This window comes from Podarcis cretensis (genome assembly GCF_951804945.1).
Source record: "Podarcis cretensis genome assembly, chromosome: 1".
NCBI classification, from domain to species: Eukaryota; Metazoa; Chordata; class Lepidosauria; order Squamata; family Lacertidae; genus Podarcis; species Podarcis cretensis.
This window is the reverse complement of record NC_137170.1, coordinates 62,142,851-62,160,565: the sequence shown is the minus strand read 5'-3', so window position 1 is coordinate 62,160,565 and position 17,715 is coordinate 62,142,851. Positions and strand designations below refer to the sequence as shown.

The following is a 17,715-nucleotide window of genomic DNA, read 5'->3' as shown; positions in this document are numbered from 1 at the left end:
TCTTCACACACACATAAATAAATAATATCTTATAAATGCATTAGATTAACATGTGTTGAGTTTGGTATTTTGTTTTGTTTCACGGATGATTTAATTATCGCAATGAAATTACAGCACACCACACAACAGCCTGGAGGTGTAATTCATGCAGCTGAGATCTATCATTATGCTAAATCACAAATGCATTACATTGTACATTTTTGCTATGGACTGTGTATATTCTGCAAAGAATGCACAAATTATATTCTCACGTAAACTGAACGGTATATTTTCACTTTTGTACATGAAGGCTCTTTTAATTATGTTTTATAATTATCAAGTAATATAATACATTTTAACAAACAAAGTCAAATGTAGATACTATGCCATGCCTCCTTTATACCATATTAATACACATATATGCAAAAATTTATGCATTTTGCAGACTTCAGTTTCTTATCCGAAAAATATAGCTCTGCACTCAGATATCCACATCTCTATTAAGGGCACACACAAAAACACAACAAGGAGAAAAACAGACTACCGGTATATGCACCAAGCTGGAAATTCCCAATCTAGCCTGATCCATAAGGACCAATAAACTGAAGGTCAACAGACTAAACCATAAGACAGACAATCTATGTGTTGGGGAGTTTATCAGGCCTGGACAGGGTTTCACTCCCTCTGAAGGAATAGGTTAGGTTAGGGTTTGGCTCTTAGATGCATCTTTGTCCCTGAAACGCCATGTGATCTGGAGGGCAAGGACACATCTTTTCAGCTGATGTTAATATGTCAACTATGCTATTTTCTAGTTAGAGATAGATTAGCCACTATGATTCATGCATTGGTAACCTCATAATTAGACTATTGTAATGCACTTTATGTGGAACTATCCTTGAGACTGTTTCAGAAACTGTAGCCAGTAGCTGTGGCCAGGTTGTTGAGTACAGCACATGCACTGAAGGACCTGCACTGACTACCAGTCAGCTACTAGCCATGTTCAAGGTTTGTTGCTAACATAAAAAGTCAGTGCTTTTTGGGGGGTATGCAGGGGTACGCATACCCCTAAACATTTTGTGAATCTAAGTTTGGTCTCATTGAGGGGCAGTATTTCAATATGAGTAGGAAAATGAGAGTACCCTTAAACATATTTTTTAAAAGAAAAACAGTACTGTATAAAGCCATAAACAAATTGGGTCCATCTTACCTGAAAGATCCTTTGTGCCTACTTGGATCTTAAAAATCACTTAGATGAGTAACCTTTTCAGACCAGAGAACCACTGTTAACTCAAACATGCATTTGGGAGTCCATTTCTTAATTTATATCATACAATTGCATAGTGGTAGTACCGCTGCTGAAACCCATCTCAGATAAGACTCACCAGCTGAAGACCAATGACTTAGATCAGGCAAAGCTTTAGACATGGCTTCACACCCTACAAAATATTTCAGAGTGGTAACCCCAAAACAGCCATTTTCTGCCACTGACCCGACACTGTGGAATGCCCTTCCCTCTGCCATATGTGAAACATAAACCATCAATTGCTTTGGATGTCTTCTAAATACATAATGTTGTATTCACCTAATGTGTCTTTGTCACGATACGGTTCACGGGCGATCAAAGTCCCAGAAGGACGTCAGGACCGGGGCAAGATTGCGGGGTGGGAGCAGGAACGGGGCTCCAGAAGCCAGGGGGTCCAGAAGCCAGGAGTCAAGAGTCTGAGGGTCAGAGAGCTGGGAGTCAAGAAGCCAAGGGTCCGAGGGTCAGGAAGAAAGGAGTCATGAAGTCAGGGGTCCGAGGATCAAGAAACAAGGAGTCAAGGGTCCAAGGATCAAGAAGCAGGGATCAGGAAGCCAAACGCAGCAAGGCAGGAAGCGTGTTGCTGTGGCAAAGAGCCGAAGGGAAATGCTGACCTTAAATCCCTTCCCAGCTCTTGCCACCAGGTGCTGTGAGTTACCAATTGGCCTCACCTGTGAGGCCGCGCTTTGCCTCTTCAGAACAAACTTAGGGAGGCTCCAGACCTGCAAAGTCCTATTGGTCACAGGGCTCCTGCACGCACACCTGACAGTCCTGTGAGCAAGAGCACTGTGCAAGGTCTTCTGCTTGTGCAATGAGCTCCCTCACACTTTCCGTCGTCGTCCCCCCCAAGCCCTCGAAATTGGCTGAACCTCCAGAACAGCACATACGTATGTGGTACACACATTGCTTTTTAGAGTACAGGAAGCAACACAGCAGGCATCATGAAGAGCTTACAAGCTACACTTTGATATAAAATACAACAAAGTTTGAAAGCAATAGGCAAAGGCATACTAAAAGGTAACAAATATGCAGAAATGCAGATGCGCAGACTTATTTTCAGAAAAGTCAAGTGTATCCCCTACCTCATAGGCATCAGCTTACATTCTGCCTCATGATTCTCTTGCAATTCTCTGCTTCACAATTATTACTTCTCAAATTAAAACTTTTTCAAACACTTTGCAGTTTTACATTAACAGTGTGGTTTCTTGCTATCCAAGCATATGTAATCTCTCCCCCCGCCTGCCCCCCCAAACCCTGCTATATCTTAGCCTAATATTAAAATCATCCTTACTTCCTTGAACTTGCACACTGCCATGCAGGTCAACTACAGTATTTAAATATTAAAAGGCCTAAAACTAGAACGCACAGGAATTGGAATGAACATTTAATCCATAATTAATCTAAACTCTTTAAGCAATATTAATTTATTACTGGACAACTCTAGTAGATGCCAGTATAATTCCCATCTTGCCATTTAATTTATTTAAAATATTTTTATATGGTCTTCCATACAAATCCCAATGAAGTTTACAACAACTTTGTAAGGTAGATCACTCATAATGGGCAGTATCCAATCAAGTACTGTATCTCTGCTAATGCAAGGACTTTCAGCTGTGCAATGGAACTTCCCTTCCCTATCCTCTCCCTGCATGGTCCCTGAATCTGTTCTGGGATTTTCCCCAACTCTCTGAAGCAGATTTGGGGAAGGCGTGGGGTGCACTGCAAGAGGAGAGGGAGGTCTTGTTCCATTGTTGTTGTTGTTTAGTCGTTTAGTTGTGTCCGACTCTTCATGACCCCATGGATCAGAGCATGCCAGGCACTCCTGTCTTCCACTGCCTCCTGCAGTTTAGTCAAACTTATACTGGTAGCTTCGAGAACACTGTCCAACCATCTCGTCCTCTATTGTCCCCTTCTCTTTGTGCCCTCAATCTTTCCCAACATCAGGGACTTTTCCAGGGGTCTTCTCTTCTCCTGAGGTGGCCAAAGTATTGGAGCCTCAGCTTCAGGATCTGTCCTTCCAGTGAGCATTCAGGACTGATTCCCTTAAGAATGGATAGGTTTGATCTTCTTGCAGTCCATGGGACTCTCGTTCCATAGTGCAAGCAAAAAATTGTTGCACTACCAGAATCACTTCGTTGGATACTGCCCACTGACCTGAAGTGTTTAAATTAAGGAGAAGTCTTACTTTTTCTTAAATGAATGGAAAAAACCAACCAAAAAACCCCACAAAACCAGTTCTTCTGCTTGTTATTAGCCACAATTATAACCAAATGCAGGAATACCAGCTGAAATTCCTGCTGTAAGTGGACAGTAAAGGTAAAGGATCCCTGACAGTTAAGTCCAGTCGCGAACGACTTTGGGGTTGCGGTGCTCATCTCGTTTTACTGGCCGAGGGAGCAGATGTTTGTCCGCAGACAGTTTTTCCAGGTCATGTGGCCAGCATGACTAAGCCGCTTCTGGCAAAACCCGAGCAGTGCACGGAAACGCCATTTACCTTCCCACCAGAGCGGTCCCTATTTATCTACTTGCACTGGTGTGCTTTCATAGAATCATAGAATCATAGAGTTGGAAGAGACCACAAGGGCCATCGAGTCCAACCCCCTGCCAAGCAGGAAACACCATCAGAGCACTCCTGACATATGGTTGTCAAGCCTCTGCTTAAAGACCTCCAAAGAAGGAGACTCCACCACACTCCTTGGCAGCAAATTCCACTGTCTAACAGCTCTTACTGTCAGGAAGTTCTTCCTAATGTTTAGGTGGAATCTTCTTTCTTGTAGTTTGGAACCACTGCTCCGTGTCCGCTTCTCTGGAGCAGCAGAAAACAACCTTTCTCCCTCCTCTATGTGACATCCTTTTATATATTTGAACATGGCTATCATATCACCCCTTAACCTCCTCTTCTCCAGGCTAAACATGCCCAGCTCCCTTAGCCGTTCCTCATAAGGCATCGTTTCCAGGCCTTTGACCATTTTGGTTGCTCTCCTCTGGACACGTTCCAGTTTCTCAGTGTCCTTCTTGAACTGTGGTGCCCAGAACTGGACACAGTACTCCAGGTGAGGTCTGACCAGAGCAGAATACAGTGGCACTATTACTTCCCTTGATCTAGATGCTATACTCCTATTGATGCAGCCCAGAATTGCATTGGCTTTTTTAGCTGCCGCATCACGAACTGCTAGGTTGGAGCAGGGACTGAGCAACGGGAACTCACCCCATCGCAGGGATTCAAACCGCCAACCTTCTGATTGGCAAGCCCTAGGCTCAGTGATTTAGACCACAGCGCCACCTGCATCCTTTAAGTGGACAGTACATCCACACAAACAATCACATGCCATTCTGGAGTGCCAGCTAACCTTTAAGAATGGTGGGAAGGTAAAGGCCTAGAGAAGCAAATGGGGACATGGTATTCCACTTGCTATTTAGATCTCAGGTTGACTATAGTAAATAATTAAAGATGGCATGGAAAGGAATAAAGCGGAATAAGGGGGAATGAAAAAAGTTCTACTTTTCTGCCACACCATGACAGCTTGTGGTAGTTTATCAGGAATCAGCAGCATGCTAGTGTACACTGACCAATTACTCTTGCTTTGTCTCTCCCTTGGTACAAGCAGGATAAACAAACTAGGGACCCTTGGCTTCCCATTACATCCAATCAGAGTTGGGGTTGTTGTTTTTGCTGTGCAACAAGGTGCAATAATTAAGCCAACAACAAACCATTGGTTAAAGTTAGCTAGTGATCATAGTTTGGTAGGGAGAAGAAACCATAATCCTTGGTTTGGATGTAACCAGCTTTCCTGGTTTGTTTATTCCACTCATACCAAGGGAAGAGTGAAGCAGGAGCAATTCGGCAGTATGCACTAGCACACTGTTTACTCCTGACAAACCACATCAGAAAGGCTGGTTCATTGTTATGTGTAGCCAATATGTTGTGGCAGTTAAGAGAGGTAGATCCTGACCAAAAAAATTAATGATGATTATGTCATTTTAAATAAATGCAGCCTGCTGCTGCACTGATCCAGAATGCCACAGCCTAAGCCCCAACAATTAACATTCATAATGGAGCAACCAAAAATGGGAAGAAGAGAAAAAAGCCTAAAACCTGGTCTGCACCATTTGTGAGATACTAAATAAACAGCAGCCCACTGGGATTGTTGTTGATAATGTTCCAGTTTTAACAATCGTGCTGTATTTGCAAGGACAAGCAGAAAGCAGAAACAGAAGATTAACCAAGCTCCTGGCAGGCTGACATATAAAACTAATGGGGTCAAATTATGGAAGTCTGTCCAGGACTCTACCGAGGTAACAGCTGCCTGCAAAACACATTCTGCCACAGTGAGAAGAAAACAGAACCATGTATGATTTACCTCTGGGCAAGTTGATGGTTTACCTAACTTAACAGAGCATGCTACACCTTTGCCTATTGCATGCTGCTTCCACTTGCCAGTGTAGTGGTACCTTAACATCTCACTATTAACAATGACATCTTAAAAGCCATCATGAGTACTATTCATAAATATCTTTCAGTTTCAGCTCCTGTTTTTAGTGCATCTCACACATTTACCTATTTAAATTCATTTTCTAGAGTATGAACAAAATAACCGAGACTTAAGTTAGATCATTAAATTAAGTAGAATGTTTTTCAGTGTGCAGTGCTTCCAAAATAAAATATATGAAGGATGCAACTGATGCAAATAACAAGGCTAAAATTAACTCCAGTTTTATGTGCACTCATACTGATATAAATACAAATAGTACATTGTGTGTACTTTGTGCAAGTACAAATTTATTTATACAAATAGTGTAGCGAAACATATGCAAAACAATCAGATCAGAGATTCACTAAAAGGAAGTGCTATTTTCTTGCAGTTACAATAATGGAATAGTCTGCAAATTAATAATAAAAAAACAGAATATGCTATACCATAGCAGAATAAGCTGTGAATTAATAAGAAATAGAACATTACACAGCTATAGTTTAGAAAATGGGGATTCTAATGTATGTTGCTTGGGAGATTATATATCTTGTCTGTTGAGGGTTATACACACACAACACACACACACACACACACATATACATGGCTGATAAATAGAAATACCTCCACAGTTAATCAGCACATTTACTTACACAGAAATGTAGTTCCATGTCTTCTTATATTCATTAAGATCATATTGGAAAGAAGCCATAAAAACAGCCTGAGATATATAACTGGCAGTGTATGTGATGAGCAAACAACGCTAGTGGGTTTAAAAGAAGCTTTGTGAAAGAATAAGGAATATTGCAAGAATGCAAATATGTTTGTAAAGGTATCTTAAAAGGTGATATTAATTTTGGGAATGCGTAGATAATAAACTCAAATACGGATGATTGTCAGAGAAGCTGAGGGAAGTCCAAAAGAGAAAAATATGTTAATTGGGAATTGTCAATTGGAGAGATTTGTGTAAAACTTAATAAAAAATTATTATTTTTTTAAAAAAGAGATATATAACTGGCATACAGCAAAATAAAACGCCCCCAAGGTTTAAAAAGTGTAGCATTAAACAAAAATATCAAATACAAGCATCTGACTTCAGTGTGATTCTAACAGCATTAGCACAGTTTGTCCCCTGAAGCACCAAATGGCTTAACAGATGATAACTCCCTTGCCTTCTGGCCAAAGCATTTCACACAGCTATGTAAGTATTTCTGGCAAAGATAGCACTAACTCTCAGACTAGTTAGTAGATGAACATACATATGTCTGTAAGTTTGATTCAGTACACAAACGGTCAGAAATTAAACAATGCAATAATACCTCACAAGTAAAAACAAAAGCCAGACAACCAATTTTTGAGTCTCAGAAAGCCTGGAGAGGAGCCTAGCCAAATATGAAAGCTGAGGGAAGGCTGTGACATTTCCAAATTACGCAGCTAGATCTTTGAAATTTCAAATAAAACACAATTTCATTTATTTATCACTAAGCACAACATGATGATACTGTTCAGTCAATGTTAAGCGCTTTAAATCTCAAAATAATCAAAAGAACTTTTGATACCAAAATCAGATGAAAACACTCAATACAAAACATGGAATGGATGCATGGATCCATACAGGGCATGGATGAAAGAAGGACTGAGGTACAGAACTTCTCCAAAACAATAGCCAAATACTTCGCAAGCTATGTGAAATTCCCATAACCCATTCCAAAACACATTCACTTAAAATATGGCCCACAGCTTGAATATAGCTCACTTTCCCACATGTGTCCTGAATTAACTACCCCTGGTTCTGCACTTCTCCCCCTGCAGGGGCCTATTTCCAACACTGCGAAATGAAAGAGAGCTTAGGGACCCCAGGTTCATGACATCTATTATAATGGGAAATTGAATAAAAATGTTTTACAAAAAATAGTTAATAAAATTTTAAACTGAATATGAAAAGAACGTTATAGCTAATAAAGAGAAGCATCAGAGGGTGACACCATCAAATTTATCCTTAACACATATAAATGATGAGCATGCACAATTTACCCTGCATATCAATTTTGTTTTAAAAATATGGAAGAGCCATTCCGTTTGCCTTCACACAAATTCCTGTGTACTTGAAAACTTACTGTAGGTGGGTGATTCATTATTCCTCCTCAGGAATTATCCCATGATAATTAATGAATACCTAGTATGCCAGTCTAGATACAGCAGAGCACAGAAAAACACTCTCCAATCAAGTTCCCCTTCCCCCAAGGAAAATATTTAGGTCTGTAATCACTAAAACTTCACGCAGGCCCTTTTCATTCATTTCTTCCTGCATGGGCTTTTTATGCAGAATAACATCAACAAAAAAACCAAAATGCAACAACATGCTGATTACTTTAAAGGGTAAATTTGGATACTGTTGTCAAGCAATGAGTTTATTATCAGAAAAAAAGATGTGCTGTGGTTCACACAAATTTGATATTAACAGAAAAATCATTAGAAGAAAACCACACATCCACGTCAGTAAGGGGCTTCAAATTGATTCTTGTGTGAAATAAAGCTTGCAAACTCTGCATTGCATTCCATTACAAAGTGAAGGCTCTTCAAAATGAGGCTGACCTTTTCACAATAGCATTGATTCAGCTGGGGAGGCTGCAAAACCAAGAAGCAAATAAAGTTACCTAAAGGGTAACAGGTTAACATAAGCTGCACAACAGTGTGGCGAGCCTGACCTTCAGAATCTGAGGTATCATCAGTGCCCCCAAACCAAATGGAGGGGAGAATGCATTGCCACAGTAACATGTAGTCTTACTCCAAATGACTTTAGACAGATTCCAATGGTTTTCAAAGGTTATCTAAAGAAGGATAGTCAGAAAAGGTGCAATCTTTAACATCTCCCTTAAGCTCACTTTTAAAATCACCAAAGTAACAAGGCCTGAAGGAGTACTGTGTGCTTTTCTTCATTTGTCTTGTTGGCAGATGGTGTTAGGAATGCATAAGGTAACTCCACATTTTTCACTGATGTTTTTACTTCCTTGAGTGCATAGTTCAAGGGCCTTAAGGGATTCTTTGGGTCTGTGCAACTGCAGACAAGGTGAAAGTTATCAACCATTTCTGAAAAAGCTGTAATACGTTTTTCCCCTTGGTTTAAGATATTGGGGGGGGGGAAGAACTTGCTTTCTACACAGTTCCACATCTGCTTAAAACATCTGTGAAATACAAAAACAAGTTTGAAAACTTCTTCTATTTCCACGCATTCTTTAGCATCCTCAGATACCGCATCAGACTCATTCTCCTTGACCATTTCACCCATAAAGTTGCATCCCATGACCAATTTTTCTAAATTTTAATTTAAAAAGAAATTATTATATTCATTTTGAATGCCCCCTCCCATGTTCACCAATGCTTTATATTGTTTCATTGGTAACATAAGAGGAAAAATGACTATTACTCATATTTAATCTAAGGACAACCACAGATTAGGCATTTGGCTAAATTTAGAAATTATTTCTACTGCTCAATGACTACACTGCAGCATGACTAAATATTCACCTGGTCATCACTTTAGTGTAAGAGAGTTCTGGTCACAGATGATAATAATAATAATAATAATAATAATAATAATAATAATAATAATAATAATTTATTTATACCCTGCTGATCTGGCTGAGCTTCCCCAGCCACTCTGGGCGGCTTCCAATCAAGTGTTAAAAACAATACAGCATTAAACATTAAAAACTTCCCTAAACAGGGCTGCCTTCACAACTGAATGGCTTATTGCACTACTGCTGGATACAGCATAGTGAAATCATTCAAAGTTGTTACACTGAACAGAAAGAGCTGCAGATGTGGAATGGACATACTGACTATAACATGCTATGTTAAAGTCATGTTTTACTCACCACACCACTAATAACACCATCCACACCATTGCTGATAATAAGGGAATTGCAACTAGCCAACTTGCTCTGCACTGTGCAGATAGGCTATGCCTGTAGTTTAAGACACTCTGTGCACTGTTGCCATTCATATCATTAGAACTGGATTGTAAAACTATGTGATTTCTCAATATGTGAATTAAGAGACTACATTTACAAATGTTCAGGTTGTCCTTACATTTGCAGATGCAGTTGCATATTCATGCCTCATACCCCTGTTTCAGCAATAAATAAAATGAAGGCACCCAATTGCAATCTCTGTGTTAAAGCCTGGGGGGCAAAAATGACAAAGATGAATGAGACAGACACAGTAATCAAAATGAAGATATGAAGGGAAATTGGCAAATGCTTTGCACAGAGGGACTGTGATTGTGAGAAAGAAAGAAAGAAAGAAAGAAAGAAAGAAAGAAAGAAAGAAAGAAAGAAAGAAAGAAAGAAAGAAAGAAAAGCTCATACTTGTATCTCAAAGCATTATATCAAGGATTGAGAACATATGCATCTGCTATTTATGAAGCATTTTAATTGAAGACAATTGTAAAGCTCTCTAGAAAATCACATTTTCTTACCACCACTGAAGCGGAATGACCTTGAAAGTGCATTATAGGAACTGGGTAACACCCACAACAAAATTGCAAGAATTATTAGGTCAGAAAAGGAAGATGGCATTCCTGCCAGATAACCTTTCAGTCTGACAAGATGTAATTCTACACCTCTGGATATGTCTAAACATTGAAGATTAATGCCATCACATTTGTTTATCCGATTCTTTAAATGGGAACAAAATGCTGTTTTGCAAAAAGGAAAAAAGAAAGAAAGAAAAGGAAGGCCTGAAATAGGTATAAGGAGGCCAAAGTAGAAAATAAGCCAAAAAGAACCTAGTACAAAAGAGTTCTTTTTAAAATATCAATAGCTTAAAGAACATTCATAAAAATTACAGATCAAAGTATAAATGGGGAAATTGGAAATTTAAATGTGATAGTGATAGTTGGGTAGGCTCAGTGGTTTTTTGTTTGGTTTTTTTAAAAAAGAGGTGCTGGTAGTCATATCTTGATAAAAGTATGATAGGCCAGCACAAAATGGCTGTCTTGTGTAGCAAAAACAGAAGTGGTGGTACTCTGTACCAGTGAGTACTACCACAGAAAGCACTGGGCAGACCCATATCTCTTTCTTAATGTTTGTACAAATGTGTGGGTACAATAAAAACATTTATAAATGCACAAAATCCCTCTGTGTGGTCTCCAGAGTTACAAAATAAGAATGCTGAGTCATTTCTTCCATTATTCTGGTTTTGGATAGAAGTGACCTAAAATGTTTATGATTACCCAGTTTTAGACCCCAAGCAAGGTTCATCCACTACACTGAAAGGCAGTTACTGGGCAGTCTGCCCCTGTGATGAACTTTTAATAAGGTTAAACATATAAATTTCCTTTTGTGGTTTAACTCCTCTGCTACTTTGGCATAACCTCTGTGAAAAGAGTTGAACCACAGTTCCACTTTTCAAATCGTGAAAATTATCAACATATTTCCATTCTTTTATCAAGATAAGTATGTCAAACTCAACCTTTAAGCAATTGTTTCATAACCACACCTTATTGTGAAGTCCTTAACAATAGTTTCAATGGTAATATGAAACTAAGTGCTGGATTCTGGTTTATTTTGCTGCTTACATGTAGGGAGGAGCAAAATGGCAAGGATGGGGCTGGCTGCAATTGTGTACAACTCACACGTATCTTGCTTTATTAAACCTGGAAATGTTGGTTTAGTGGTATGTGCAGGCACTGACTTGCTGTGGCATGGTCCTCTAACAGGATTTGTATTTTTGGATGGAAGTTGCTTGCTTTAAATTATTCCCATGTGTCCTAATCAAACCACTGATCAGAAAGATAACATTATTTTTCAGAGATTTAAAACACACAGGTGCCCACTTGAAAAAGGCATTATTATTATTATTATTATTATTATTATTATTCACTGCCTCTGCCAGTTTCCAGAAATGGACTCAAGGCAGCTTACAGATAAAAATAACAACAGCTAAAAACATGGCCCAGGTTCATTAATCATTGCTAGAATTAAAACTATATATCTATACCTCTATCTATCTATCTAATCTATTTGGATTAACAGAAAATTGGATATGTTAAGAGTTTGATAAAATTAAGAACAAATAATTCAGGGGAGAAAGTCATTCATTTCTGTACTAACAAACATACTGGGAATTCTCCTTAAGCTAAAATATTCAGATTGAAGGAGAACCAAAGCAGGTAAAATTTCTGCCACACTATCAAAAATATTACAAAACAGAACATAATGGAAAGCAGACACTACACTTTATTCTGTTTTAAAATTTGATTCTGCCTCTCCATTGGCTTCAGACATCCATCAGAATAATACCATTACATGTAGTAATGAAAAGCACCAGAATCTTATATCTGATGCTACTCCTCTATACAGTTAGTACAAAACTGTGCTCAGTTTTGTTGCACCATATTCCAAGGAGATGCACAGGACAGGGAATAAGATGTCTCCATTTTAAAATCCCTAAAGCCTAGGGTTGGCAATAACTTTTATTCCAACTGCTTTTGCAATCTGATACATCTGTTACTCTCAGAACACTATAAATTTGTCTCATGTTATTTAGCTTTGTGAGAGAATGTGTCACTAGAACTGGCACGTCATAGCTTTACAAGTTGTTGCATTCTCAAATTGATTTTGTTGTTTATGAATTGCATAAATAAAAGAAATCTCTCTCCCTTGGCATATTAAGTGTTTGATAAAAGATACCCATGCAAACATAACCTCAACAGCTAGAAAATATTAATACAGGTAGAATAATAGAGTCTTTGTTCTTATTCTTACAGACATGCAAATGTTTTTGTTGAAATTATACAATTCAACCTGAAATGTACACGGTATGTGTAGTTTTTCATCCACAGTAACTAAAATGTTATAAGAGTGAACATCAATAGAAGCAGATCACATAATTGTTTATTATTTATTAAAATTATACCCCATTCTTCCTTCCAAAGAACCCTAGGGTATTAAACAACAGGAAATAAAGCAAAAAAACATACCGGTAATCTTAAAAACAATTTGGATACAGATGCAGACTGGGAAAGATCTCTTGCTAAATGACTTGTTTGAAAAGGAAGATTTTCAGTAGATGCTGACAAGGCAACAGAGAGTGCACCTGTCTAATATTCAGGGGAGGGGATTCCAAAGGGTTGGTACACAAAACTAAAGGTCCAATAAAGAATGGACCTGCTGGTAAGATGGCATCTGCAGAAGGCCCTCACTTGCAGAGTGCAGTGATTTGTTGGATATATAACGGATGAGAAAATATCTCAGCTATCCTGGTCCAAACCCAGCACCTTGAACTGAGTCAGGCAGCTAAATGGTGATAAAACACACTCCTGGTCACTGAGGTCACCAGGGCTTCTAGTGTCACAGATAGATCCAAGAGCATCTCCAGACTAAGGGAGCATGATCCCATCCTAAGCAGGCAACTGACCAATTATACAGGCTTAGGAACCACCCGCCCACAATGTTTCTGAGCACAATGCCCTTAATGGCTTTGACCCTGTATACCTGAAGGAGTGTTTCACTATCGTTCAGCCCAGACACTGAAGTCCAGCTCCAAGGGCCTTCTAGTGGTTCCTTCATTGCGAGAAGTTACAGGGAACCAGATGACGGGCCTTCTCAGTAGTGATGCCTGTGCTGTGGAATGCCATCCCATCAGATGTCAAAGAGGTAAATAATTATATGATCTTCTGTAGACATCTGAAGGCAGCCCAGTATTGGAAAGCTTTTAAAGTGTGACGTTCTGCTTTGTTTTTGTTTATTCTGTTGGAAGCCACCCAAAGCATCTGAGGCAACCCAGTCAGATGGGCAGGGTACAATAACAATGATAGTCGCTGTTGTTGTTGATATCACCATCATCTCCACCTTACCAGGATTCAAAGTCAGTTCCTTGGCCTTCATCCAGTCAACCACCAAGTCCAGGCAGTTGGTAGCTATCATAAGCTAACGAGCCTGAGATGTATATTTCTAGGAGTGTTTGTATCACTGCCTCTTTCAAGACAGCTAGGACTACTCCCTCCCACAAGTGAATCCATGAATGTGGATATGGCATCAAGACTACTACAGAGGTGAGCAACAAGTTGATCACATAGCTTAGTTGTAAATTACAATCAGATCTACTCATACATAGCTGATGGTTGTATTTCACCCACTTCAGTTCACTTTGAGGTTATACATCAGTTGAAAACTTATGCCAGAATGTCCAAAACAGTGATCTTCAAAATCCTGACAAACCTGAATTTATTTTTAATTATCTAGAGGGTTATAGTAAGTAGTATGTTCAGGAATGAATACTGCATGCAATTCAAAGCATGTAAATTCCATTTTGGATAGTTTTAGAACACCTATCACAGGAAGCATCTATTACTATTAATTAAATTATGTTCTTGTTATGAAAATACAGTGGAAACGTGATGATTTAATCAGAGGAGCACAGTTAGTGTTAAAAATTGAAACATCATTGCAAATTAATGAGACATAAGAAAGCTTTTAACCTCAGGGTTGCAAAAGTGTGGGGGCACTACAGGAGCAGATAAAAACTATCTATGCAGAGTAGGAAATGAAGTGAAAATTAGACACTTGTAAAAGGGAAGAACATAAGCCAAACATTCTTTTTATCAAAATTTTATAGGCTGCCTTCTACCCACCAAAACAGGGGGCCTTCAAGGCAGTGTACAACAAAAAGATGTCATAATGCAAATAAATAAATAATGGTCCAATGTTTGACTCAGTATACAACAGCTTCCTATGATCCTATGAATAAATCATCAAAAGCAATGAACAGTAGCTGTAAGGTATGAAAGCAGTACATGAGCAGGAACAAAGGTAGTAATTCCACTTACCTTCAGTGGTTATGTGGTTTTGTGGCATGGCTACATCCTGCCAGTCGGATTCCCTAGATGATGGGAGCTACTAACAACCTGTCCCACCAGCTTGGGAACTTTTGAATTTGGTCCACTGCAGATTGGCCAATAGCAGCTGGACCAAGGGGCAAGCACAATTGGGGTGTGCACTGGGCCCATAACTCAGAGGTTGATTGATTGGAACAATCCTCTGCTACCAAGACAGTGGCATGACAACCTTGACCCAGCTCATATCAACTGGGCAAGAAAAAGGTGAATCAGACTATGAGGCAGAGGGTGGAGCAGTTAGGTGGCTGGGAGATTCACCACCCTGAAATCACATTTGATAAAGAGACCCTCTGGGTGACATCCAGTTCTCAGCACCAGGGAATGATGTCTGATTGAAAGATATTGTGGTTGTGTTGGCTGCAGATGTGAGTGATTTGGCAGCGAGCAGGTATTTGGGTTGGCTTGGATAGCGGATAAGGCATTGGGTAAAAGCTTTAGATAGGGTCGGATGGGAGGTTATAAGCCTTTGTCTGCCCTTCCAAGGGAATGGGGTATCCCACTAAAGGGATCCTGGAGGAGGTGCTTCTGCCCCCAGACGGGGGCACTCAGACAAATATATTTGATATATGTCATAAGATTCCCTCACCACTGGTTCAACCCATTGGTGAATTAACCAGCAGATGCCTAATCCAAAAAACACATTTGTAATCAATAAAGTTGATGCCTAATTTGAGCCACTAAAAAGTATGCTGTCACAAGCGGCCATTCATTTCCATACACGGTATGGGATGGCAGGTCACAGCACCTGGGCATGCAGCTAATCATGCCTATCAGTCAACAAATATAAATATGACATATTTATGAATATTGTGAATATCTTAATTTCTGAATGTTGTGAATATCTTAAAGTCATGCTGCCCTCAGTTCCTTCCAGAGGAAGGGCAGGATATAAATTGAATAATAAAAATAGTAATAGTAATATTTCAAAATGGAGCATAAAATGTCTGTCGTTACTCTGTGTGTAGCTAGCACTTTATTGCTGATTACAGTTGCAGCACTGCTCAATGTGAAGCTTTCTTTAGCCATGCCCAGATTCAGCAGTTTCATTTAGAAGGGGAAAGTGATGGCAATCTATGCAAATCATTCTTTGCAATCAACAAGGCATCATCTACCACATCCAACCATATCACAAAGCCCTCCAGGTTTTCCTCTTTACAACACATCTCTCATTTGCAAGTTGGATGCATGTAACTGGTTGGACTCTATTCTTCTTTACAGTCCAGCACACCAATTCTACACTTCAGCAGCGGGCTTATTTCCAAGAAAGTGCATCAAGGGCTGCAGACTATGGAGGTTGCTACACTGGCACCTTTCCCCAATCTGAAAACAACAACCAACATTTGTTTCAAAGGTGGTCATTAACTGAAGAGTTCACAGTTCAGGGGTGGTTGAGAGTGTGGGGGATGCTGCCATCAACATATTTTTTGCCATCACCAACACAGCAGTATATAAATCCTACTTAAGTTAGTGGGACGAATATGTGGGTAATTGTGCACAGGACTGCAGCAACAGCAGTTAAAGCGTATTAATATCTAAATTCATCACCATAATCATGTGTTTAGCTTAATGTTTTCTTAAGTTCAAACTAGAAAAATATAACTGTGAGGTAAAAAATTCTGCCTTAATGTTTTCTTAAGTTCAAACTAGAAATATATAACTGAGGTAAAAAAAATCTGCCTTAATGTTTTCTTAAGTTCAAACTAGAAAAATATAACTGTGAGGTAAAAAATTCTGCCTATCTTCTACTAGGCCTATATTTTTGTTCTCTATATTTGCATTTACTAAACTGTATCCTACAACTTCCATTTCCCCCCTCACTTATCAGACCTTTCTTCTTTTCAGATCTTGCCAAAGGTAACCTTCGCAAACCCCGAGCTTTCAGGAAGGGAAGAATGCACTCTAGCTCACAGTTTGTGAATGCTTTACAGTGTTACCTTATGCTGTATATTACCTTGTCAATTTAAACAGCCACAAAACGTTAGCATTTTATAAGGAATGACCTTTCATGCTGTGAAATGCAATTAGCAATGCACTCTGGGGTAACAATGTCCTCTGCAAACAGGTGGTGGACTAGCAGCTGCAACTTTGATACTATAATGAAAGAGAAGGACAACTTGAAGCAATGCTGCATTGTGTTGACATTTCCATTCTCAAGATTTTAAAAGAAATTTGAAAATATATATTTGTTGTGCTCAGAATCAATTAATACTTTATGGATTTTGCTGTACTACAGGACCTAACCTACTGTTCACACTTATAAGCTATCACCTATCAAGGATGTATTACTGCAAAATTATTATTTCAATTAAGTTTATACAGGAAGTGGAAGAGTGATTATGCCAAAGATTTTATCATGTTGTACAGTTAGGAAAACATAGGAGCATAAAGAAATTAAGTCCCTAACAAAAGTGATTCTCTCTCTCGGCTTGTTCACAACAAAGCAAAATGTGAATTCTCACCAGCCTATTTCCCCATTAATGTAGGGACATATGCATGATGTCCTCCCTATCCCAGTACAGTGGTACCTCAGGTTACATACGCTTCAGGTTACATACGCTTCAGGTTACAGACTCCGCTAACCCAGAAATAGTGCTTCAGGTTAAGAACTTTGCTTCAGGACAAGAACAGAAATTGGGCTCTGGCGGCACGGCAGCAGCAGGAGGCCCCATTATTGGGCTCTGGCGGCACGGCAGCAGCAGGAGGCCCCATTAGCTAAAGTGGTGCTTCAGGTTAAGAACAGTTCCAGGTTAAGTACAGACCTCTGGAATGAATTAAGTACTTAACCTGAGGTACCACTGTATTGTCCTTGACCTTTCCTCCTTTAAATGTGGAATTTTAAATCATTGGAAAGTCCGAAGTGGGCAGAATATATAAATAAAAACATTTAAAGGGGAAAAGGTCTGTGACAATTCTGGGATGGGGTCCACTTTACTCTGGTGTGGAAAGCCCTTTGTCACTTTTTCTCCAATCTCTTTCATGTGTGGCCTATAACATTTTGTTCAGCCAAGGTAAACATGAAGCCACACAAAGTCTGAAGCTAAGCAAGTTTGGTTCTAGTCATACAA

The 17,715-nt window shown here is 39.3% G+C and overlaps 1 protein-coding gene and 1 long non-coding RNA gene across 7 annotated transcripts in view; one reads left to right on the top strand and one right to left on the bottom strand.

Moving 5' to 3' along the window:
* NELL1 (neural EGFL like 1) overlaps positions 1 to 17,715 on the bottom strand; it is a 372,071-nt gene that overhangs the window by 199,082 nt on the left and 155,274 nt on the right. The gene's annotated exons all lie outside the window — the stretch shown is intronic.
* LOC307216407 lies at positions 898 to 16,852 on the top strand. 3 transcript variants are annotated; one of them, XR_013839076.1, is made up of 4 exons: positions 912 to 984; positions 12,521 to 12,571; positions 13,513 to 13,807; positions 16,493 to 16,852. It is a non-coding gene; the product is annotated as an uncharacterized lncRNA (long non-coding RNA). The 3 variants fall into 3 exon arrangements; XR_013839074.1 differs by lacking the exon at positions 12,521 to 12,571 and having other exon boundaries at positions 898 to 984; positions 13,613 to 13,807; XR_013839075.1 differs by lacking the exon at positions 12,521 to 12,571.